Source organism: Lissotriton helveticus, chromosome 3_2 (genome assembly GCF_964261635.1).
Source record: "Lissotriton helveticus chromosome 3_2, aLisHel1.1, whole genome shotgun sequence".
NCBI lineage: Eukaryota > Metazoa > Chordata > Amphibia > Caudata > Salamandridae > Lissotriton > Lissotriton helveticus.
This window is the reverse complement of record NC_136062.1, coordinates 111,207,485-111,232,662: the sequence shown is the minus strand read 5'-3', so window position 1 is coordinate 111,232,662 and position 25,178 is coordinate 111,207,485. Positions and strand designations below refer to the sequence as shown.

Genomic DNA, 25,178 nt, shown 5'->3' with positions numbered 1-25,178 from the left:
CACTCCGGCTCTCCTTCCGACCCATGCCCTCACCACATCTTCAACAAAGCTGACACCATCATCGCACCCCACCTCCGGAACGTCATAAACAACTCCCTCACGTCCGCCACCTTCCCTGAGAGCTGGAAGCATGCAGAGATCAACGCCCTACTGAAGAAACCCACAGTGGATCCTAAAGACCTCAAGAACTTCCGCCCCATCTCTCTTCTTCCCTTCGTTGTAAAAGTAATCGAGAAAATTGTCAATAAACAGCTGACCGCATTCCTTCGAGACCAATGGCTCCCTCGACCCATCCCAGTCCGGATTCCGAGCCAACCACAGCACCGAGACCACTCTCATTGCAGCCACCGACGACATCAGGACCCTGCTTGAAAACAGGGAAACAACCGCCCTCATCCTCCTAGACCTCTCAGCCGCCTTCAACACATTCTGCCACCGCACCCTAATAGCCCGCCTCCACAACGCTGGGAACCAAGGTAAAGCCCTGGACTGGATCACCTAGTTCCTATCCGACAGAACCCAGAGAGTCCGCCTCCCTCCCTTCCGCTCCGCGGCCACCTAGATCATATGCGGCGTACCCCAAGGCTCTTCGCTCAGCCCAACCCTCTTCAATATCTACATGAGCCCCCTCGCCGCCATCGCACGCAAACACAACCTCAACATCATCTCATACGCCGATGACACCCAGCTGATACTCTCCCTCACCAAAGACCCAGCCACCGCCAAATCCAACCTCCAGGAAGGAATGAAAAACGTCGCGGAATGGATGAAACTCAGCCGTCTTAAACTGAACTCAGACAAGACGGAATTCCTCATTCTCGGACCCTCCCCATCCGCCTGGGACGACTCCTGGTGGCCCACAGCACTGGGCACCGCACCGACACCCACGGACCACGCACGCAACCTGGGATTCATCCTGGGCTCCTCTCTCACGATGACCAAGCAAGTCAACGCCATCTCATCCTCATGCTTCAACACCCTGCGCATGCTCCGAAAGATCTTCCAGTGGATCCCTACCGGAATTAGGAAAACGGTCACCAAGGCCCTCGTCACCAGCCGACTAGACTACGGGAACGCCCTATACGCAGGAACCACAGCCAAACTCCAGGAAAGACTCCAGCGCATACAGAACGCATCCGCACGACTCATCCTCGACATCCCTCGCCACAGCCACATATCTGCCCACCTGAGAGACCTGCCCTGGCTCCCCATCAGCAAAAGGATCACATTCAGGCTTCTCACTTACGCACACAGAGCGTTCCACGACACAGGTCCCGAATACCTCAACAAACGCCTCTCGTTCCACACTCCAACCCGCCAGCTACGCTCCGCTAGCCTCGCCCTCGTCCCACGGATTCGTAGAACCACCACCGGAGGAAGATCATTCTCCTACCTGGCTGCCAAGACGTGGAACTCCCTCCCCACCCACCCACCTACGACTGACCCAGGACCATCTCACCTTCAGGAAACTCCTCAAGACCTGGCTCTTCTAGCAGTAGCAGCACCCCCACTCCCCTCAGCGCCTTGAGACCCTTATGGGTGAGTAGCGCACTCTATAAATATACTGATTGATTGATTGATTGAGAGAGAAGCTCTTGCCTGTGTCTGGGCTGTGGAGAAATGTAAGAATTTTTTATGGGGAAAACCTTTTAAATTGATCACAAGCCATTAGTGTATATGATGGATGGTGTGCGTTCTGGAAAAGCGTCTTTTAGACTAATTTGACTTATTGCCAGATTACAAGAGTTTAATTTTGAAATTCTTCACATTTCTGGAGGAAAAAATATTACAGCCGATTGTTTGTCTAGGTTGACAGCTAAAAATGTCAATGAAGAGTCCAATATTGATCATCATGAGTGTGTTGTTGCCTTGGTGGACATTATACACAGTTGTGAGGGTAAGGTTTCAGAAGCTGAATGGATCAAGTTTTCAGAGCAGGATATTTTGCTTAGTAAAGCAATTTCTTGTTCAAGGGTGGCCACCTACTAGGAACCTTGAGACAGGATTACACAGCTATGCACAGGTATCTAGTGAGCTCAGTATTGAGAATGGTTCTTTGGTCAGACATGACTTATTTATTCCTCCAATAGGTCTTAGATCTAAACTTACTGAATTAGCTCATTATGGTCATAATGGTGTGTCTAGCACTAAGAGATCCCTTAGACAACATTACTGGTGGCCTGGTATGGATTCCTCTCTTGACAAATTTGTTGATGCTTGTGTTGTTTGTGTGAAGTCGGATAAACATTGCAAAGTTTCTTGTGGGCGGTTGGTTTACAAGAAAATCCTAAAGGACCTTGGGAGAAGGTATCTGTTGATTTTTCAGGGCCTTATGATACTTTAGGCAGACAATATAGATTTTTGATATTGTTAGTTGCCAATGTAGATTTTCCTAGTTGTTATGACGGTATGTCTTGATTTTTATTAAAGACACCGAGGCGAGTATTATGTTTTCTAATCTTGTTTTATTGTAATAGCAGCCAAGATAAGTAAAAAACCACAGTTCCCAGGGGACCAGGCGAACAGCTGGCCAATGGGACGTGAAAAAACGATAACACAATGACCAATCACATCACAGTATAGAGATAAGAGTCACCACTGACTGCGCAGCTTCCTCTTTTCGCTGACGAGATGGTCAGATAAGATCGGAAAACAAAGGAACCGTAAAAATAACCAATGAAAACGCCAAAGTCCAGGAACAGACATCTTGAATCAGAGGAATCCAGGAAAGGTGTCCAACATGAGTCTTAGGAGAAGGATCCAGAAGTGCAGGAGGTGAGGACCGTAGAGGCGAAGAATGGAGTAGGTGGAGAGAAGTCTTCCTACGACGAGGCAGGCGGCAATGCCGGATTCGCTGAAGGGAGGGAGAACACAAGTTAGAAGTGTAGAGGTGGGATAATACTCGCCTCCGTGTCTTTAATAAAATTAAGACTTTCCGTCATAACAACTAGGAAAATCTACATTTTATGGCAAGACCGGAGGCTCCTATTATGCTTGTTTAAAGCATATCAACAACAACAGAAGCCACAGAATGGGTTTGCAATAGAACATACGGGAAACATTATCATTGGTCCAATCTGCTGATCTCAGAATGTCCTCTAAAGGGGAGCCTGCCCAAAAGGCCTTAGAGGCCATGGCACCTCTGGTAGAATGAGCTCCGAAAACGGAGACATCGATGCCCGCAAGGGACATAACCCACCGAACCCACCGGGCAAGGGTAGGGGAGGAGACAGGAATGTGGGGCTTTCGGAAGGAGATAAGGAGTTGGGAGTGAGAGCGCGCTCTGAGATCAGAAGTCCTTTGTTCGTACACTTTTATACACTGTCCGACACATAGCTTAGGGTGTGCAGGAAAATAAGGATTCTAAATGAGTTTTTGTCCGCCTGTGAATCTGGAACACAACACTTGTAGGGGAAAACTGACAAGCAGAAACATCTAAAGCTCTAACATCAGATACACGTTTTATGGAAATTAAACACAATAACATTATAAGTTTAGCAGATAACATTTTGAGAGAAAGAGCAGAATTATCTGGCCAATCAGAAAAAAGTTTGAGTACAACTGAAACATCCCATAAAGAGGATTACTTAGCCAACGGAGGTTTGGAGCAGCGGACTCCTTTTCAGCAGGCGGCAAATCAAAGGATGGGCGCCAGCCGGTTTGCCATCAATAGGTGCACGATTGAGGGAAATAGCTGAACGATAAAGATTGATGGTACGATAAGACTTACCTGAACTGGCCTCAGAAGCCAAAAAATTGACCACAAAATTCAGAGGAGCTGAAAGGGGATCGATATTCCTTTCCAGACACCAGCTTGCCCAAAGGATTTGTAAGCTTTGGAAGTCCAGGGGCCCAGGCCTGGCTGATAAAGAGAGCAGCCTCTTGTGAAATGAGGACTTTAAGAGAGGAAGGCCAGAAACTTTCCAGGCTGACAGAGTCATGGAATTGTCTAGAATGAGGTTGTGACGTTCGCCTTGGGGATTCAGAAGCAGATCGCTGAAGGATGGAAGAAGAATCGGAAAGTGTATCGCCATCTCCAGCAGAGAGGGGAACCAAATTTGAGACTGCCAAAAGGGAGCAACCAGAACCAGAGAGGTTGATTGCCGACGAATCTGAGAGCACTCTGCTGATCATGAGAAAAGGAGGGCAGGCATAGTTGAGATGGCGTGACCAATCCTGGGGGAAAGCATCTGTTGCCAAAGCCAAAGGATCCGGTCGCCAACTGAAGAACCGGGGCAACTGAGAGTTGAGACGGGATGCGAAGAGATCTATGGAAAAGGGATCCCATTTTTGAGAGAGAGAAAGGAACAAGGATAGACACAGCTTCCAGTCGCTGGAGTCTCGGAGGAATCTCGAATGCCAATCCGCCACCGAGTTGAGGTCTCCTGGAAGATACTCTGCTGTCAAGGAAAGCTGGTGTGACAGACAAAACTCCCACAGACTTTTCGCCAGCTCTGCCAAGGATTTGCATTTGGTACCGCCGAGGTGGTTGATATAGAGAACCGCAGAAAAATTGTCCATGCGCAACAGTATGGAACAACGGACTCTGTTTTTTGAGAGGCTTTGTATCGCAAAGGAACCTGCAAGCATCTCTAAACAGTTGATGTGCAATTTGGACTCCTCTTGAGACCATGTACCTCCAGTTGATATTGGACCACAACGGGCGCCCCAACCCGACAGGCTGGCATCGGATTCTAACACAAGATCTGGGGCTGAAGCGAAGATAGTGCCCCCGTTCCACGCATCTAAATGGTCTATCCACCATTGAAGTTCGTCGCGTGACTCTAAGTCCAGAGCGATAAGATCGGCGTAGGCAAGACCTTGGCGCAGATGCCTGATCTTTAACCGTTGAAGGGCACGATAATGAAGCAGACCCGGAAAGATGGCTTGGATGGAAGAGGAGAGAAGTCCGACGATCCTGGCTAACGACCGGAGGGATAGTAGAGAAGTTTGAAGTACAGATGAGATCTCCGCTTTGATCATGGAAACCTTTGCCTGAGGAAGGCGAAGAGATGCTGCCACAGAGTCTACTAGAAAACCCAAGAATTCCATGTTCTGGGACGGTGTCAGAGATGATTTCTCGAAATTGATGAGGAACCCTAGATCAAGGGGGAGAGACTGGGTAGTCTGTAGATCGGACAGCAGACACTGTTTGTCGGTGTTCATGATCAGAATGTCGGCTAGATAGATGATGAGTCTGATTCCGAGAGAACAGAGAAAAGCGACCACAGGTTTCAAGAGTTTTGTGAAGCACCATGGTGCGGAAGAAAGACCGAAGGGAAGAGAGGTAAACCTGTAAGTCACGCCCGACCACTGAAATTGCAGGAATTTCGAGTGGGAGGGATGAATGGGAACAGTAAGGTAAGCGTCTTGTAAGTCCAGCCGAACCATCCAATCGTTGGGGCGAAGCGTGTCCCTTAAGTGGAGAATAGTCTCCATTTTGAAGTGGCGGTACACTACGAATTGATTGAACCATTTCAAGTTGATTACTGTACGTAACTTTTTGTTTTTCTTTTGAACCAGAAAAATGGAGCTGAGAAAGCCTGAGGAGTCGAAGGGAGAAACCTGGATGGCCTGTTTTTGAAGAAGGGATTGGATCTCGTTTGAGATCAGAAGGGCCATGTCTGAGGAGAAAACTATAGGAGGAGGAAAAGAAGTCTGGATAGGTGGAGAATAGAGCTCTATAAGATAACCCTGAACTGTGCTTAGAACCCAAGGATCTGTACTGATGGTTTGCCATTTTGCCAAAAACAGTTTAACCGTCCCCCTACAGGAGGGGGAGGAGAGGGGCTTACCTTGCTGGTTGGAGTTGGAGTTACGGAGGTTCTGTCCTCTAACCATGAAGCCTCGACCCCGCTGAGGGTAGAACTGGGCTTTGTAGTCTTGTGAATTATTGTAGGAAACTCTGGAGCCTTGATGGTTGTATGGACGGCCAGAAGAGCGACCCCTGCCTCTGCCGGCCCGCCCAAAAACCTGAGGAGCGAAGACTTTTTTGATGGATTGCTGCGCCTTGTCCAGTGACGCAAAAGTGGAAACGAATCTACTGAGATCCCAGACAAGATTATCTTCGAAGAGGAGTCCGTTAGCCTTGGAACCTGGATCCAAAGGCGCGAGATTGGCAAGCTTGAGATCCAGTTTAATGAGGAGGCCTTTGCGCCGTTCGTGAGTGCTCGCAGAGTTGGCATTTCCTAGCAGACAGAAGGCATGTTGGGCCCACATAGAGACGTCCTCAGCTGAGAGGTCAGAACCATCTAGGCGGGCCGACTCGGCCATATCAAAAATGCGGACAAGAGGACCCACTACATCCAGGAATTTGTCTTGGCACGTAGACCAAGCCTTGTCCACCCCACTTCGAGGGTCTTTGCCGAACTTCGAAAAGAAGGTGAGAAGAGGCTGATCAATAGCAGGGACCAAGGTAATTTTATCTGGCAAAGCAGGTTTTGGACATTCGGACTTAAGCCTAGACCTAACTGCAGCCTCTACGGGAAGGCGCAGCCTGGCCGAAATATATTCACCTACATGGTGGGAAGGCAACCACTAGAATTTGGGTGACAGATGGACGAGGGATCAAACAAAGGGAGCCCTTCGGAATCAAAAACGGTCTCAAAGGTAAAAGTGTCTGACTTGAAAGGAGGGGAGGGGGGGTCAGCAATATTAAAAACATCCAACAAGTCATCAGCGTCAGGCATGTCATCATCGGTGTCCAAGACGGTGGAAATAACCAATTTCTGAATTGGCGACTCTGCGTGCTTCAACTTTTGTTTTCGTTTACCCTCGGAACCGACAAACCCCTCCAATACATGAGGCCAGGGAGGTACTTGGTCCTCAATCAGACGCGAGGAAACCTCGCTAGTCAATACTGACGCCTTTTTAGACGAACAAACTGGTGCAGAGGTAACCACCTTACGTTGTCTGCTTTCCCCCGCAGATTGGGCCAGAGCCTTGGGCATTAAGCTAAGCATGGAATTCTCCATATTCTTTGATATGCACCTCATAGAAATTTCAACAGCATTTTCTACTGAGGAATTAATACATTTATTTAAATCCTGCTTGAAAGTCTCGCCTTCTTCATGAGTTTGCACCATTTCAGGTGAGCTACCAACCTCCATAGTGCTTAACCACAGTAACCAGGCAGTCGAGGGTTAATGAAAACTGAGGGGAGTAACAAGATCTCAGAAAAACCACTCCAAGGGGCGTGACTGGAGAGGGAAACACTCCGTGAGGCAGACGAGCCGGGAAACAGAGGAAAAGCAGGTCAAAAGGGTTGCAAGAGCCGGTCCTGTTATTTTTATGAGGAGAAAAATGCTCGCGTCACTCCAGGACCTCAGAGAGCAAACGCGGAGCGGAGTGCGATAGCGCGAGCCGAGCGCTGACAGGCAGACGGGCAGAACCACCGGAGCGTTGAGCGCGGGGGAAACTGTGCGCATGAGAATTAATGCCGGGAGCGGCGAAGGCAGAGGGACAGCAACAAGCGGTTGAAAGCGCTAGGTGAAGCGCGAGGCTAAAAACCAATAAACAGTTTAAAACACATAATTTCAGACAACCAAATAACTTATTATAAACAATATCTGGGAGCAAAGATAAGAGGCACTTATCTGACTGCGAGCAGCAAGAAAAGAGGGAGCTGCGCTGTCAGTGGTGACTCTTATCTCTATACTGTGATGGGATTGGTCATTGTGTTATCGTTTTTTCACATTCCCATTGGCCAGCTGTTCGCCTAGTACCCTGGGAACTGTGGTTTCTTACTTGTCTTGGCTGCTATTACGATAAAGCAAGATTAGAAAGCATAATAGGAGCCTCCGGTCTTGCCATAACATTTTTCAAAATGGATGTATCATACATTTGTTGAGAATCCCAACACTGATGAGGTTATCAAGTTTTTGGCAAAAGTTTTTCAAATTAAAAGTTTTCCCAAGTTACTTCTGTCTGACAATGGAGTTCAATTTATTTAATCTAAAATGGTAGAATTTCTTTAAAAATGTGGTATTCGAGCTGAAAGGGCTCCTTTATATTGTCCAAAAGCAAATGGTCAAGTGGAAAGGGCCAACAGATTCATTAAGGAGGGCATACAGTCTGCTCATGAGAGTAAGAAGAATGCTTTTTGATTTTCTTAAAGAGAAGCTTTGGCCCTATCATACCACACCTCACCTCACTCATCATGGGTGTTTCTCCTTATTATTTAATGAGGAGAGTTGTACTCTTATTTCACCTTGTTTTGATTTTACTGTTCACAAGGATTTTGAAAAGGTTGTAGACAAAGTTAAGAAAAAATTAGATGAAGCTGCTTTTAAAAACAAAGGATACCATGATAACATACATAGAACCAAATCCAAACTTATATGTGCAGGGGATTGGGTTCGCATAATTAAGCCTGGTTTACAACGCAAAGGTACATCTAAATGTTCTGATCCTGTATAGGTCATTCATGTTTCTGGCAGTGCTGTTCTTTTTACACAAAATAGGTTGGTGGAACAAAAGTTCCATAGTTCTTCTTAAACCTAGTCAAGAAAATGTTTTAATGTAATGAGTTCTGATTAATATTTTTTTTATTTAAAAGCTTCTAAGGAGAAAAGTGGAGCTGTGGTTTCCGATGTGAGTAATTCTGATGTTGATACACGTGTTGTCAGTAATTCTTCTGACTTGAATCTTAATTCATGTTCAAAGTCATCTGATTCTGTTGTCAAATCTCATGTTTTTCCGGATTTTCATGTTCATGAAGTTTCTTACCCTAATCTTAAAATTGTCAAATCTGATAATTGTTTGAAAATGGTTGTTAAGATACACAAGAAATTTGATGATTTTGTTTTAAAGTAATTTCTTTTTCCTTTACTCTTCTTTCTTTGTTTTTCTCTTTCTTTTCACCCTTTCCTACTCTTTACCTTTCATTTTTCTCTTTCTTTAAAAACAAGCATTGGCCATGCCAATTGGTCTCGCCATATTGTTGTTTTACCAAAATTAAATGTTTAATTCATAGTTTGCATGGTATATGTTCTATAAGAAATGACTCATATAGTTTTTTTGTACATTGGGACTTGCATGCTTCTGTTTTTGCAATTTTATGTAGCGCAAACTCGACCAGTTATCAGTGCGCCTTAAATTAAAGCCAGTTACATTACAAACAGACACATGCATTTTTTTAGGCATGGGGAGATTAAGTGATTTGCCCACAATCACTGGATGTTCAGCTTCCAGCCAGACTCGAACCTGATTTCTTAGCTTCAGGGTCGGCCGCTTTAGCCGTTACGCCACACCCTCGTCCCTTGAAAAACTATGAGCTGTGCTAGGAGTGCAAGACCGCATTCCTACACTGCCCCAGCGTCGAGAGCAGAGAGAGGCTTACTCGTAAAACTGTCATGCACTGACCCGTGAAGAGAAGCTTACTACAGTGATGCCCTAAGATAAGATGGAGACAGAGCAGCCCAGCACCAACAGGAAAAAACAGGCATTGGAAGAACATATATAGAACAGAGAAACAGAGGGGCTTATTTACAAGGCTCTTGCGCCACTTTTACGTCATTTTTCCAATGTTAAAAATGACGCAAAAGTGGCGCAAGGGCCTTGTAAATCTGCCCCAGACTGTGCAGAGCTTTGCAACGTACATGAGCAAGCACATTCCTTGTCTTTTGCAGCCCGAGTCGTGGGAGGAATTAATTTGAATAATGGGCAGAGTTGGTTGTCCTTTCTATGTACAGGCGCCTACTACCTTTTCCTTTTAAAGAAACTTGTCTTTACATTGCACATTAGCTTTGCTTTGTAGTGCTGCGAATTAGAGAGGTATTAGTGAAGTGAGGTAATTGGCGAGTGCCACGAGAGAGAGGAGTCTGGATGCTATATTGTGGACAGTTAATAGAGGGGTGATCATGGAGTGTTCAGCCACGTGCTGTGGAAAGTGCCCATTTCGAATGCATAGATCAATTGCATGTGATGAACTGTGTTGCGACAACCGTGCTGTGAACGTGATGTATTGCTGGCATCTGAATGCCTTGTATGTGGTGCCATTTTGTAGGTGTATTTCAGGTACATGTGTTTAACACAATCACTTGCTCAGGCGTAGACACTGAGACGTAAAGAAACTTCACTTTTCCTTATGCATTTGTTATGGTGATCGCAAGAATGGAGCACTTACGCTCGTATCAGCAATCAATGTTCCGACATTATTAATGGAGATGGGAACCATCTCTATGTTATTATATTTTTTGGGCACTACTGACATTAAGGGACATGACCTGATGGAAAAATTGAATCTGAATTTAGACCTAGCAAACACCCTTTAGTGACATGATGTATGTGTGAGCCTTAATTATGCAATACCTCCGAATCAAGACAATGCTGATTCAAACAAAGTTGGCAGCCATGCAATCTAAACCAAAACAACTCCTGTATTAATAAACTTAGCACAAGCCACGGCACCCCTAGTGTTAAATAAAAAAGGCTCTGCCTAATTAAAGCGGAAACTGTGGAATAAACAAAGTCACCGAGTTAAACTCCTGGAAAAGACGTCTCTAATGTTGAAAGAGGCATGCTCTTATATAGGGGATTCATTTCTTTGGATGTCAATGTGAAGATTTCATCATAACACAACTATCCGCTAGCAGTGGCACCGCATGAAACAAATAGCTGTGCCCGAAGGAGGCATGAGCTTTGACTGAAATACACTCCAGGGAAGGCCACTCTTGTGGTGCAATATACTTTGGAAACAAAAAATTTGCATTCACGGTATGAGTGAAAGTAATTACCTTGGGGGTAAATGTGACGCCTTCACGAACCGCCAAAAGAGTGTAGGTGCCTGAACGCAGAAAGCACATTCGTTTTTCAAGTAGAACATTCACGTGAACGAACGCAGGAGGTGTAATGAAAGTGGTAAACAGAACCAAACAAACACACAAAAGGCATGGCGATAAAAAGCACTGCACTGCACTGAACGTAGAATATTGTGGTACATAAATGATGATCCGTAGTCCAGGTGTAGTAGTAGATCTCTCTTTATTAGCAGGTAGATAGGTGGCAAGTTAGAAGGTAAGAAGATACAAAGGAGAAACCCCACTAGGAGCGAGCTTCCAGGTTCTCAGCCTGAGATGACCAACTGACAATCTCACCACAGTACGGCACACAAACATTCCATGATGTCACAAGACATTCTGATGAAGTGGTAGAGAGGGAAAAGATATAGAAATCATTTACCACACATCCTCTTCCGTTAGCGAACAACAGCAAGTAAGAAGTTAAGACGGAGCAGAAGGATTCAGAGGAAACTGTAGACACAAGAGCAAGTCAAAGAGATCATTTGAAAAGCAGGAAACTTAAGCGTGGAAGCAGAAACAAAGAAAATTAAAAGAGGCATGTAGAAAGATATTCATAAGATGCACAAATGGTCATGGTTGGTCAAAACACAAGAATGCAAATTACATTACATGCCCATCCACCCTCCTTAATAAAACAAGGTAGTGATCCTGGTAAGCCAAATAGGGTGTAACAACCAAAAGACAAAATGTGTGCAGATGGAAGTAAGCGCAATAAGATGTACGCCAGGTCCAGATGTCCAAGGGAAAAGTAGCTATGAGCAACGAGGCTACAACCATGTCCCTAAAGGAAAGGTACAACTTGTAGCAACAAAACAAAACGAGATAGACAAACACCCTTCAAAAAAAAGGGTGCACCTATAAGTACAATAAGTAAGTACTTAGGCAACTGTGCCAAAAAAGTAGCAACCTTCACAGAAAAAGGAATGCTTTGCAAAACAGACTAGTGCATCACGACAACCTCCCCTAATAAAAGGGTACACCATGGAACAATGTAAAAATTGTTCAACGCAACTTCACCTAATGATGGAACAAGACAAAAATAGAGTGATGCAACTTTCTGACAATCACTGACAACCTCCCCTAACAAAAGGGCACACCATTGAACAATGTAAAAATTGTTCAACGCAACTTCACCTAATGATGGAACAAGACAAAAATAGAGTGATGCAACTTTCTGACAATCACTGACAACCTCCCCTAACAAAAGGGTACACCATCGAACAATGTAAAAATTGTTCAACGCAACTTCACCTAATGATGGAACAAGACAAAAATAGAGTGATGCAACTTTCTGACAATCACTGACAACCTCCCCTAACAAAAGGATACACCATTGAACAATGTAAAAATTGTTCAACGCAACATCACCTAATGGTGGCGCTGACCACGCACACCACCTTTCCCAGAAAAGGGTACACCAAAGGATACTAATCCTTGAAGCTTCTAAGAATAGTAGTTACATGCAGACAACCTCCCCTAATGAAAGGGTACACCACATTAACAATGTGTAACGTAACTTCTTCAAAGGGTAACAACATGACCCTAGGAAACAAAACTTTGGCACTGACTGGCACCACAACCTCCCCACAACCTCCCCTAAGTAAGGGTACACCATAGGGTACTAACCCTTAGTACATGAATGGGGCATAGATTAGACACAAACACCCTAGCTGCCCAAGCAGGGTGAAACACAGGATACACACCCTGTGAGACCAAGACTATAACATCCCCTATATATATACAGGGTACACCATAAGGTACAACATCGCCCTAGTTTCAAAATATGGCATTGACTAGCCACACACCCTCCCCTAAATAAGGGTACACCGTAGGGTTAAGACGTTGCCTTAGGAACCCAACCCGAACTCCCGATGGTAGGGTACAGCATAAAATAACCACTGACAAGAATACACAAATGGGGAAACACTCTAACAAGCTCCCAAAGATAAATGGAACAAACCATTATGCCCAACACACCCACCAGCCCACAACATACACTGAGATACAAATAAGTTGAAGCATAAGCATAGGAATAAACAAAAGAGTTTAGCACCGGTGAGCGATTTCTCACCGGAGGACTTCTTAGCCAGGATTGTCCATAAGTTCGGATGAGTGACTACACAACAGGAAACTAAGTGGGGTGACGTGCAGGCAAGTCCTGGATACTAATGTGGTTCTTATTAACATACACACGAGCGCTGAAGCAAAGATCGTGTGCTGTTGTTGTTTCTCTTCTTTTCACAACAATTCCGAAGAACAGATGCGCCATGTAAACTGGAATCCGCTACTGAGGAGACCGATCGGCGTTGAAGTTTAGCTGAAGACTGACTAGACGAGCAGGTTACTATGGTAACCAAAATGGCTTCCCTCGTGACGTGTGCGCAGTGAAGAAGAGAGATTGGTAGAAGTCACGTAACCAAGCGTGTGACCTCAACAGGAAAGAAAGAGTCACGTAGAAACACTTGATTGGAGGCTTGAGTAGGCGTCATCGATTCCTTCCACCATCTCTCTTACACATTCCACAACGTCATCAGAAGGTCAGAAAAGAGCAGGGAGTGCAGAACGGATGAGAACAAAAATGCTGTAGGAGTAAATGAGCGGTCTCGCGACTTTCACACCAAACAGGTAAACCACAGTCAACTTTGGAGATTAGCGTTAACCAAGCAGGTAGCGTACAAACAGCATAATAAATTTCGTGACCCTTCACTCACGATAGGAGATGCTGAAGAGTTAAAACACCCAAATCTTCCGCAGTCACTATTAAAAATAAAGATTTAATCTCTCACCACCTTGTAGTCAGTTTCCTCACGTCTTCATTGATGCTGGCAACAATCGTTCGAGTGGGAGAAATATCAGCCTCAAATTCACTGTGTGTTGGGATGTTCGAAAGTTGGCAGTTAAACTGTCATTAACGCGTGGCGCCATGTTGAGCACAGAAGTAGACCAAGAAAAATGCCTCAAAACCCAGGTTAAACACGTTATGTTATGTTATGTTATTTTGTGACTTTTATAGCGCACGGCTACTCGGAAGAGTGTCACGGCGCTTTATTGACATCCTATAAAGACAAACACAACAGAGTAAAAAAAGACATGGTCTGGAGAATATGAGAATCTAAGAAGAGAAAAGCCAAGTTTTCAGGCCCTTCCTAAAAGACAACAGATTAGGGGTGCTACGCAACGTCAGGGGCAAAGAGTTCCAGAGCTGAGGTGCCCGGAGCATAAAAGAGCGGCCTCCCATACGAGCCCTCCTCACACGAGGGACAATGGCAAGAAACTTCGACTCTGATCTCAGAGATCGGGAAGGACGATAAGGAACGAGCCTCTTCTGCAGGTATTTGGCCCCTGAGGAATAGAAGGCCTTATGAGCAAGGGTTAGAGCTTTAAAAGCTATCCGCTGTCGGATAGGCAGCCAATGAAGCGACTGCAACAGGCCAGAAACATTGACTCGCCTGTGCAGACCAAAAATGGCACGTGCCGCCGCATTCTGGACCACCTGCATCCGTTGCAGGAGATATTCGGGCAGGCCCAGATACAAGATGTTCGAGTAGTCCAGTCTTGAACCGATCAGGGCCTGCACCGTAATCCTCCTGTGGTCCTCCGAAAGCAGAGGAAAAAACTTTCGAAGCATACGGAGAAGACCAAAGCAGGTGCCAGTGAGGGCAAGGATCTGAGATCTTAAAGTCAGACCGTTATCAATTTTAACCCCCAAGTTCTTGGCTGACTGAGACGACTGCCTCGGAGGGGACATATCAGCCGGCCACCATACCTGCCAGTCCGGATCGGATTGACAACCGAAGAAGAGTACCTCCGATTTATCTGAGTTGCACTTGAGGCTGTTCAGTTGGAGCCATTTAAAAACAGCCCCAAGGCACTCACGGATACTCTCTCAATCAAAATCCTCTCCTTTCCGGCAGGTAAAGAGCAACTGGATGTCATCCGCGTAGGATACGATCTGGGCCCCGAAAGACTCGGCCAGAGCCGCCAGAGGGGTCATAAAGATGTTAAAAAGAGTCGGGCTCAATACAGAGCCCTGCGGGACTCCGACTCCCAATGGCGGCATCTCAGCAGAGCCAGAGGAGGCCCAGACCGTCTGTCTGCGGCCAGCCAAGAAAGATGTAAACCAGCTGAACACCGTCCCCCTCAGACCGATCTCATGAAGTCTGATGAGCAGGCCCTCATGGGGGACGGTGTCGAAGGCCGCCGACAGATCGAGCATGATCAACATAGCTCTCCCACCGGAGTCTAGCGTCTCCTTGATGGCCTCAGACACCTCCAGCAGCGCAGTCTCTGTGCTTAGATTGCGGCGAAAACCCGATTGAGTGGCATGAAGCAGGTCGTTTGATTCCAAAAAATTAGAAAGCACGTTGTGCACATGCTTCTCCAGGGTCTTAGCCAAAGCAGGAAGAAGAGAAATAGGCCTGTAGTTGGCCAAGACCTCGGGGGGCAGGCCGGGCTTCTTAATAAGAGGAATGACCATGGCTTGCTTCCAAGCCAAAGGGACCTCGCCTTGGCTCAGAGAGAGATTCAGAAGAGGGTTGACCAGCGGATTTACCACCACCGCCATCTTCGCCAAAAATTTGGCCGGACAAGGATCGAGCGGCGATCCAGATTTAAGATTGGCCAGAAATGACAAGGACGTAGCAGTTGAAATAGGCGGAAAGTCTGACAAGACTGGCCCTAAGGGGACCGATGGAGCTGGACCAGCCTCAGAACAAAGAAGGGCACCATAAATTAATGTCAGGTCACTGAGATACTAGGGATAGTGGTGGCTGTTGTGAGGGAGTACTGCTTGCGCCGGGGCACAGCCATGAAAGCAAAAACAGGAACCACTCACAGAATAAAACGTGCCCACACTGTGGGTGTACACAGCTGTCTCACCAGTCCCACAGTAATTTTAGCGAGGGCGAACTGTCAAGGTGCAAAAGCAACAGAGACGCAGTAGGGTGATCAGGCCAGCTGGGTCTCACTCGCTTTAATGGCTTGAGGCAGACAATCTCCAGATGACAACAAGATGGCAGTTGGCTCCTTCACAACACAAACGCCCAGGGTACAGGCTGTCCAAGGTGAAAAGGACACTGGTGGGGTTTACTGGGCGTTTCTCCGATTCCTTGAAATGATTAGCTTTCTTCTGTTTTACACTTTAACTGAGTCCCAGAACAGTCCTTAGTTTCCTTGAAGTAGAGTTTCAATCCTCTTTCCTTGCAGCATAGGTTAGTCCAAGAAACGTCGCCAAACTGTGGTACATAAATGATGATCCGTAGTCCAGGTGTAGTAGTAGATCTCTCTTTATTAGCAGGTAGATAGGTGGCAAGTTAGAAGGTAAGAAGATACAAAGGAGAAACCCCACCAGGAGCGAGCTTCCAGCTCCTCAGCCTGAGATGACCAACTGATAATCTCACCACAGTAAGGCACTCAAACATTCCATGATGTCACAAGACATTCTGATGAAGTGGTAGAGAGGGAAAATATATAGAAATCATTTACCACAAATATCATCTGTGTGAAAGTGTCAAAGCAAGAAACCAAGGACAGAAGAATCTAGCCACCTAATGCCACAACAAATAAAGAACAGAGCTGCCGACTAAGGTTCGAATCTCGGTGTCGGCTTTCCCAGAGTCTGTATAAAAACTAGGAAAGTGCATGGAGGTAGAGCGTGGAGCGAAGCCGGGGCAAGTGGGCAGAGCGTGAACGAAGGAAAGGAACCTCCCATTTCCTTTTTCTTCTTCGAACGAAAATACTTAAAGCCGATTTGGGGAGGGGGTAGGGTGTGCGAGAAAGAAAGTATGTGGGAGGGGTGGGAGAGAAGGGAAGAAATTGCCTCGCGCTAAGCGCGAAACTGACATGAATGCTGTCACACAGAGGGCCACACTGGGGGTGATAGAAGAAATTCTCAACAGTGACCAATGGGGGTCCAATATACCACCGTCATTTATCATGGAATGCGCTACCCTGGCATTGACAGAAAATTATTTCGAGTTCAAAGGAAAGTTTTACCATCAGACACAGGGCACCAGTATGGGCAGTACTTTTGCCCCTTCGCTAGCCTGTCTTTACATGGCTGACTTCGAAGGGAAGCACATACACCAAGAAATGAACCCCTACCACAGCAACATCAAACTGTGGAGGCGGTTCATCGACGACATCTTGATTTTTTGGACGGGAACAAGCGACTCCTACCATGCATTCTTTGACTGGATCAATACACTTAACCCCTATCTACACTTCACCATGACAGTGTCCGCAACTGAGATCCCCTTCCTTGATTTGACGATCAAACTCACGGAGGGCAAACTGAGTACGACTATGTTCAGGAAGCCTACCGACCGGAATAGCCTCCTACATTTCTCCAGCCATCACCCAAAAGCACTACGAACAAATTTACCGTTCGGACAGTTTCTCAGAGTGAGGCGAAACTGCAGTAACATACCGGAGTACAAGAAACAATCCACTATCCTATCCAGAAATCTATTGGAGAGAGGGTACCCGATCAGCGACATAGCTAAAGCCCAGAAAAGAGCCAGAAATAATAATAGGGATGCCCTACTTGAACAAAGGGAGAGAATCCCCAGTGATAATGAACCAATGACCTGTGTTACCACTTTTACACCGGCTTCAACACAGGTCAAAAGCATCATTAAACGCCATTGGCAGATTTTGAACACAGGGGACCTATCTTTTGAGTTGCCACGATTTGCATTCCAGAGATCTAAAAATGTCAAGGACATCCTGATTAAGACTAGACCAAAACCGATCAGGAAGCCCACTCAATCCACCCTTTGGCATCTACCACCAGTGACAGGACATTACCCTTGCGGGTCCTGTAGCGTATGCCCATACACTGCCATACACAAGACAATACAGCTGACAGAGTCCTTTAAATGGGAGCTAAGGGGTCATACGAATTGCAACACTTCACACTGCATATACCTGCTGAAATGCCCATGTGATCTACAATACGTGGGTATGACCTCACGTCCCATCAAGACACGCATTACAGAACACCACAGTAGTTTCCGCTGCAAAAAGGACAACACCAAAATGTGTAGGCACTTTATTGAGCACAAACACACTGCAGACTCCATCAAATGGCTAGTCTTAGAGGCTAGTCCCAACTGCTCCAAACAAAGTCTTTTCTTTAAAGAGCAACGATGGGTACACCGCTTAGCCACAGACAGGGAGGGACTAAATGAGGACATCCCGTGGAGTTCATTATGAGGGCAGGATACACCACATATTTCCCCTACACCACCTTCTAACACCACCTTACTAGGTACCTACAACGCTAGTACCACAAAGTTGATCCAAGTTTTAACTTCTCAGCTACCTAGTCAAATAACGGGGTTGAATATCGATATCCTAAACCTTATAAGCCTCAATTGAACAACCACTGGAACACTAACGCCAACCTTCCACATGTGGTTTTCTATTAGACACCAGGTGACTTACTGTTCTATTCCCTCACATCCACATTGGCATAATACACCAGACTGGTCTGTACGCCAACTGAGTCCGGGCATAATCATCCGATCGGGTGTTATTCTCTGACTCAAGTGTCCCACGATCACAAACCACTACAAAATGGCTGCCCTGTTTTCCAACTTAGTCATGTGACACGCACATTATATACCTAACCTCGGAATTCCCGTCAGTGGTATGATTACGCCCCAAAACATACCTTTTTGATTAGGGAGATACGGGGCAGACTGCGCCAGCATACCCTAGGCTTAATACACCGAACAGAATGAGCCCAACAGACTCTTTCCCCACGATCCAAAGCCACTACAAAATGGCCGCCTTGACAACCCACCTAGTCATTTGACACGCACATCCCAGACCTAGTCCCGGTTCGTGGCCACGCCCCAAACAAACTGTTCTTATCCGGGAGACACGGGGCAAAACACACCAGCCCGATCTCGGCGGAACGAGGGGTAGGACAATAGCCTGCCACGCGGAGAGCTATAGGTGAGTGATGCTAGCGAACAGAGGCACCGGTAGGTAAGATAGAACTTGGGCCATCTACTAGATAATGACTTTATATTTCCCCTATATATTTCCCCTCAACATGTGTGGGTTCACGCCACACGAGCATAATTTAGGACAGCACAGGGACTTTGTCTTAGGATCACCTGTACCGCTAGAATCTATGGCCAATACGGGGAGTCTGTTCACCCTTCCACTAATATATTACATTAGTGCCCTCGTAGTTGTGGGAACACCACATTAGGCAAGTGCCCTCTTATCTTTGGGAACAGGGTCCCTGACCGCCTACACACATGGAACGGGTTGTGGCCACTCCCACTAGTCAGCGCCCGCTTCCATGTGATAAAATAGGGAGATAATCTCTTAGCTTGCTAACTGCTAGACAAAACACGATACAAATCTTGTTTCCAGTACACCAAGAACGGGTTGTGGCCATTACTACTAGTCAGTGCCCGCGTTCACGTGTCAAACTAGGGAGATCAGCTCACAGTTTGCTAATTGCTAGATAAAACACGTTGCAAACCTTGTTTTTAACTCCCCATCACCTAGCCTCAAATCTAGAGGCATCTCTCACGCTGTACAACCCGCCGAGTATTGATGGGGCGGACAATTCCTGACCTTTAGGTAAGTTGGGGATGTCCTCTCTCATTACAACAAACTGAATGCTGCTACACTGTTTTTAATCACTTGATCCACCAGCATGCAGCCACACACGTATATGTTGCACCCTTATAAACCACGCTGCTCCACACCAAAGCATGTAGTGTGGTCCGGCTTTTTAATGGTTACATGCCTAGCGCGCCTTGCACCACTGAGCATGTCACCATGTATGCACCTGGTCACTGTTATAATGTCACTATTGCTCATAATCTGCCTCTTTTTGTTCCCCATTTCAGGCAAGGAACATCATAATTGAGGTAAAAACTCTTCCCATAATTTGATGTATGAGCTATCTTAGTTGACAGAAGTTATTTTCTTTTGTAGACAACACCACATAGGTCCTGACGAATCGCAAGTCATTGCACATAGCGAGAAACATGTCGACCGTCTTTGTACATCCTAGTCTAGTCTAGAACAAGGTAACATTATTTTCCAGATAGTCTAGTCTAGCTCCACCTTTTAATTGTAACGAGGGACCACCCGAATAAAGTAGTCTCAGGTACCTTACGCTACATTTTAACTCACAAATAAGTCTACAATCCCTCTGGCCCCATACCCACACTTCACCCATAGGCAGCTGGATTCAAAAGATCTCCGCTAAAGAGCCCCTCTTTGAGGTGAGCCCGTTGGGAATTTCACCGCCTACCCGACGAGGAGCAACGCCTATGATGAAGCATGACACCTGCAAGGGTGTGTGAGGCAAACATATCCAACATAATGGATACCCAGTGGGAGGTTAACACCCTTAAAAGACCACTTTTTCCCTTGACCAGTGCATCTCACTCCCCTTCCTTTCCACCCGAGGAACAGCCTTGTCCACTTTTCTTGAATAAAATATCGACTGAGGGCACGGACTGAGGCTGGACCTTCCACTCCTTGTGAGTGGGTATTACGCCCCAATCAATCCCTCCGGATCACGCTCTCCCTCCTTTTTGAAAAACATGAATGCTGTCTCACCATGAGATGAGGGGGGGGGGAGAGAAGGCTCAGACAGCGGGAGGGGTGACAGGGACACAAAGTAGTGCTTAGCAAATATGCAGTAATGGGGACAATAGCCGTGGAAGGAGACATGGCTGCCATAAGGCGGGACTAGCAGCCTCTAAATCAGGGGTCTTCAATCTGTGGGGCGCGACCCCCAGGGGGGCCGTGGTATCATAGAGAGGGGGTCGCGCATTCCCAGTTGCACTTCTGCCTGGAACTGGAATCCAAAACACTTCTTTATTTTCACGCCCGCCTTTCCCCAATGCTGTCTTTGAAAGTCCTCTGCTGTGCCCTCGCTGTAATCTGTTGCCGAACTCTGACCTCTGTTTTGGCTTGAGGAAAGCTCACATAGGCTGTCCCGGGCTCTGGGGTGGGGTGGAGTTGCAGGGGGAGGAAGGGGGGAGGCAGTCAGACTCGCACCTGCGCCACCGGAAAGACTAATCTTTTAAAATAAAAAGGTTTTTTCGAAGACAAAATGTGCTAATCTTAACAAAAGCTAAGGACCAGACCCCAGAGGTAAATGCACTATGTGCGAACGGAAACACTTCTCTGTGTACTTGCTTCCCTGTTAGTGTGTATGCAGGGCCAGAGACGCAATTAGAGTCAAGTTTCAGGAGGGGGGGCTAATAAAACCTTCGAAGGGGATAAATATTTTAGCAATTGGTAGATTGAAGATGCAGGGGTAAAAGAAGGGGTGAAAGAAGTGAACAACAAAGCCTCGTTAACATGTAAATGGTCTTTTAAAGACCTGTGAAGTACTCGGGTGAGGCTGCAGTGAGACGGCAAAAACTGTCTGTGTGTGTGTCCGGGAAGCTGTCCCAGTCCGGGCTGACACACACGAGGGTGAGGGCGAGCTGAAGCCCTTAGAGCCAAATGGGCGTTGCGCACCTGTGCAGGGAACTTACTGTTATCAATTACCATAATCAGCTCAGTTCTCCCCGACAACTGCCTACACACCTTAAAACCCCACTGTACACTGTCGTGGCATCTACCAAGCCAGTTACATTTGGTAAATAGCACGAGTTTCATTTACTGATGTCTGTTATTCAACTTATATTGCAATGTTATCCCACATGCTTCTCAATCTGACACTTCCATCTGAGCTTTATAATTCACAGGGTAGGCAATCACACTCCCACCTGCGCCACCGGAAAGAACAATCTTTTCAAACAAAAAAGGTTTTTTTAACACAAAACTAGCCATTCTTAACAAAACTCAGTCATGTGTTATCATTGAGTATTCAACATATGAAAAAGCGGGGAATCCAACCAGAGGCGCCACTTGTTGTGTGCTAAGGGTGTGCCTTTTATTTTCTTCCGGAGGCAGGGTTGGGCTAGTGCGGCTGTGGTGAAGGCTGCAGGTGCTCTTCCCCCTTTAGAAACGGCACTGCCATCATGCAGCTGACAGAAGGGCAGTGTGCTTGGTTGGGCCTGAGGAGGGTTTGAAGGGGGGATAACACTGTAGGGATGAAGGAGAGGATCCTGGACTGACAAGGCACTGTCTGTGTGTGATTATTAGGTATTGAAAGACAGGGCCAGACATACTTTAACTGACAGGAGATGGGGGTATGTGAGGCCGATTGGGAGCCAAGGAGAGAGGTGTGGCGCTAGAGGTGAGAGGCGTGATGCAGGTGTGAGCGGGGACTGGAGAGATGGGGTGGATGATGTGAGAGAAGTGAGGAGAGGCAAGGTGAGAGACGTGGGTGGGGTGAGAGGGGAAGATGTGAGAGGTGAGGAGAGATGAGGGTGAGAGGAGACGGGATGGGAGAAGACAGAGGAGAGAAGTGAGGAGGGCAGCAAGGGAGTAAGAGAATTCAATTTGAGAGGTCAGGGATGAAGAGAAATGTGAAGTGGCAAAGGAATTGCGGAAACACAAGAGGAGAGGTGAGTGTCAGAGAAAAGTGAAGGCAGAGGGGAGAGCTACCATTAAAGGGTGAGAGAAGATAGCTGAGAGGTGATCCATGAGGTATAAAGAGAATTTGTTGCGACGTGGGTGAGGGAGAGCAGCGAAAGGGGAATAGAGGGAGTACTGGGGTGGGTGCTGAGGTAACAGGAGAGAAGAACGTCAGTTCAAGAAGGTGTGGAAGAACAAAGGAGAGATGGAAACGATGAATGGCAGGACTGGAGAAGTGTAAGATACAAATAGATAGGACACAAATTTGAAGGGAGAGACTTGAGGTGAATGAGAAGTGATAAGGGTTGAGAGAGGAGACGGGGCCAGGGAGGCCATGAGATAAATAGGAGAGACTCTGAGAGAAGAGGGGATTGAAAAAACAGAACAGCGAGAGATGATTAAAGGTGCAGTGAGAGGTTGAATGGGGAGAGTTCAGAAGTTGTAAAAAGGGGTGAAAGAAAATGGCCTGCAAAGGGAGAGAGGGATAAAGGGGACGGGGTGGGAGGAAAGATGTGTGTGTGAACTGATTAACTCTGCACAAGACCGCCAGGGTGTTCAGGGACCCGTGCTGCTCCCGGCCAGGGCCAGGTGAGCTTCTAATGTGGCAACACTGTAGAGTGGAAAGCCCTTCACAAAGGATGACTAGACATCTTTCTGTTGTTTATTGCTGTACTTTGGTTATAAACTGGTACTGATGAGGTGAAATCTTTGCTTAGTGTTACCCTTTTTAAAAAATGTCAAAATAATGAAGCAATACTATCCCCAAATATGCTGCATCACATAGCATTATTTAAATTTTCTTACCACACAACTCAATCAACCCTCCTGCATAATTTGGCCCTCCCCTGTCTCATAATTCCAGTAGCCCTGCCTTTAGGGCAGGCTGGAACTGCCCAAAGGGATGGCCAATCAGGTCAGTGTGTGGACGTTTTTATTTTATTGCTGCTTAGTCGCCTGTTGTATGGTCTGGTGAACTGTTTTTACTGTTGATTTCTGTGCTATGACCACAAATATTGTCTGCAGCGAGCACAAATGCATGCAGTTTCCCATTCCTTGCAAAACACTTATACAGCTCGCCCTACACAAGTTTAAAACTGCCACATAATTCGGTCCTCCCTTGCCTTATAATTCCAGTAGCCCTGCCTACAGGACAGTCTGGCAGTGCCCAAAGGGGTGGCCAGGCAGGTCAGTGTGTGGGCTTTTTGTGGTTGCTTGCTGGCCTGTTTTATGGTCTGGTGGACTCCTTTTTACTGTTGATTTGTCACCCACAAACCTTTGATATGCTAATCACTGTTAAATAATATTTCCCCACTGTAAAAATGATTTTCTGTGGGAACTGGGTGCGTGTATGGTTATCGATAATGAGGAGTACCAAGTTCTAAAAATGTTTGTCAGGAGGGGGTCCTTATGTTTAAAAATGTTGACAGGGGGTCTCGGTATCTAAAAGTTTGAAGACCTCTGCTCTAAATCAACCAGAAGGCAGCATTTAGAAAACAACAAATGCACAAGCCAATTAAAAAGATAGATGGAAAGTGGGCGGGGCTTCCCCCACTATAGTGTATACAGCATCTTTCCCCAAGACAGAGCATGCGCTGCCTAGGCGAAACCTAAAAATAAAAAAGGAACATGTTGAGGGGAATCTTTATCGTCACTGCTCTTGTGTTCTGAGAGCAGGCGCGCAACACCTATTGGCCTCAAAGGGCTTCAGCCCCCCCCCCCACTGCCCCCCCCCCCCCGTCGTGTGTGGCAGCCCGGGATGAGACACTTCACGGGCCCGCTCACAGCCGCACCCGAGCACTTCACAGGTCGTTTAAAAGACCTTGTGCATGTTAATGGGGCTTTGTTGTTGTTTCACCCCTTCTAAAAGCCCCATGCAGCTCGACTCTGCCGATTGCCTAAAGATTCAGCCCGCCCCGAAATTTTTTCTTAGCCCCCCCCCCCAAAATTTGACTCTAGTTGCGCCTCTGTCTGAGAGAATATAGAACTATGTGTTGCTAGGCCACTAGTTAGAATGTGTTAGATTCATTTTGTATGCTGTGCTTACTGGTGCTGGAGGTTCTCACTAAGGTTCGCCCTAAGATCTAGACTACAACGGCTTTGTTGAGGTTGAGTTCAGAGGAATTGTTTATTTGAAATGTATAATAATAACAGAAAAATGCACGTGTCTGTTTTCTGTGATATCGTAGATTTGTGCACGATCATTAGTCATCTTCCCTTCCTCCCACACTATCCTCCGTTACATTACAACCATTCCTCCTCCCAGACCCCATGGGCGAGACCCATTGGCTTTGACAATGCATGTTTAAATTTCTGACTTTCTGATTCCCTTTCATTTTGGTGCGCTATTTTCTGTCGCAGTTCGACCCGTTAAGAGGAACAGTTACATTAAACCAGTTACATTGGGGAGAGGATGTGGCCTCACGGCTAAAGCTGCCGACTTTGGAGCTGGGGAGTCAGGCTTGAGCATCGGTGTCGGCTTAGCTTCCTGTGATTGTGGACAAATCATTTAATCTCCCCCCGCCCCCCAAATGAATGTGTAACGTAACTGGTGGCGCTCCAATACCTTCGGGTCGACATCGTGCTTTATAAAATCTGCAACAAAAAAAAACATTGGCATCGAGGTGGTACGTGATTTTCTCGAGAGCTTTCTTCAGGATTTTCATCAAGAAACATGGGTTTTGGTTTCGGTTGCTCACAAAGGTCCCCCAAGGCTGATATAATCCTAGTTGTACCGGAGAGTGGTTGAACAGTGTGAGTGTCTGTCCTATCTGGCACCGCCAGAGGTCGCTGTGCGGCAGCACTCGTCTTCTGCTTCGTGTGGTCTCTCTTGTCGGCTCATGTGTTGTCGCCTGCCTCGGACAA

General features: G+C 46.5%; 1 long non-coding RNA gene across 1 annotated transcript; it reads right to left on the bottom strand.

The window, feature by feature from the left end:
* Nucleotides 1–2,445: 2,445 nt before the first annotated feature.
* LOC144826487 (uncharacterized) lies at nt 2,446–25,158 on the bottom strand. The gene is made up of 2 exons (XR_013609833.1): nt 24,880–25,158; nt 2,446–2,854 (listed from the first exon to the last, which is right to left on the bottom strand). It is a non-coding gene; the product is annotated as an uncharacterized LOC144826487 (long non-coding RNA).
* Nucleotides 25,159–25,178: the final 20 nt, after the last annotated feature.